Genomic DNA, 1,750 nt, shown 5'->3' with positions numbered 1-1,750 from the left:
CAACATAACCCTGGTTAATAGATTAACAATGTAACCCCCCACCCTGGTTTATAGATTAAGAAAGATAAACCTGACCTTAACACTAGCCAAGAGATTGAGAAGTGACCCAGACTTTAACCATGGCAGTGGAGGTCTGATCTGTTTTAAACCTCATGCATGCATGGTCTCCATCAAGCATCCACCAACGGGAATCGACATTTTTGAAGAAACGCATTTGTATCAAAGCAACATGTTTAATGTGTAAGTAACACGGGATTGACACGCTAAACCCAGGGACTGATATGCTCTGAGATAAACCATCGTAGCCTCAAGTGCAGGGAGGAGAGAGAGAGGGGCTGGGCTCTGTCTGCTGACGAAGCCTCGCTGTCCGCTGCCATAACACCAGCGTACGGCAGCAACCTCGGCTGGAGCGACCGCAGTCGTTAGAAAACAAGCATCAGCATTAATCACTTGTGGAAACACCCCAGGGCACCGCGTACAAAACACGCAGATGGCATAACTCTGTCATGTTGGCATGGCTGTCGTTTACGCAGAGTGGAAACTCTCCCCGGTGGACTGCTGAGGGCGGCGTCTGCCAACAGGGGGGCAGAGTGTTGAGCAGAGAGACACCGGGCAGCGTCAGGCTCTCTGCTGCATTCTCTCTGACTCAGCGAAACCAGCAATACTGCTGCAGCAGCAGCAACAACACACAGCAGAACACAGACCACTGTCAAGCAGCAACAACACACAGCAGAACACAGACCACCTCTCTCTGGACGGCAGCTACAACACAGCAACTAAAACACACGGCACACCTCTCACTGTGTGAAGCTACAACACACAGCGGCAACAACAAACAGCAGCAAAAACACACACCCGACCACTCTGTACAGCAGCTACAACACACAGCACAGTGCTCCACCATCTCTGTGTTTCTCACGACACTGTCCTTGAAACTCCCTGCCATCTTCTTTCTCTTTCATGTGTGAGGGGACGTTTTATTGATACCTTCATTTGAACATTGCAGCCCCTGCGAGTGAGGCCAGTGCCGGGATGCTACTTATGCAGGAACACATGAATGTGCACAATGTGTGCATTGGACACAATATCCAGCACACAAATGGGACAACGGCCGACACATTTACACAGATACACGCCAAAAATATACACCCATACACACAACAACAAATATACACACTTTAACGCACACACATATATACACAACACACGTACACACACAGAAGTGTTGATTCTCTGGAGATCTGCGTCTCCCAAACAGCTGCCAGTGATTGGCTGCCAGCGTTGAGCCTCGTGAGAAACAAACAGACCTAATGATTCTAATGTCTCTTCCTGTGGTTCAGCACAACAGGCTTCCATTCATCACCGGGGTCGGGAGAGACAATAACCCTAAACCTAAACTAACCCATAGTGTTGTGTAACCCTAAACATATAGACAGTAACCTTAAACCTAACCCTAACCCCTACACTAGTGTTGTATAGACAGTAACCCTAACCCTATAGACAGTATACCTAACCTTAACCTTAACCCTATTCTTCACTACCCTAACCCTACCTTAGCCCTAACCACTAACCTCCCAACCCTAACTCCTTACCCCCTTGCACGAGGCAAATGCATCAAACCCTAAGTCTTTCCCTCACCGTTGGGTTGGCTTTCACTTCCAGGAACAAGGTGTGAATCATCACCACGGTGCTCTCCTGTGAAGCATTACAGTAATACGCCGTTGTTAGTCACTACTTTCTCAACTCGGGC

This window comes from Gadus macrocephalus, chromosome 6, assembly GCF_031168955.1.
Source record: "Gadus macrocephalus chromosome 6, ASM3116895v1".
In the NCBI taxonomy this organism is placed as follows: domain Eukaryota; kingdom Metazoa; phylum Chordata; class Actinopteri; order Gadiformes; family Gadidae; genus Gadus; species Gadus macrocephalus.
This window is presented reverse-complemented; position numbering follows the sequence as displayed.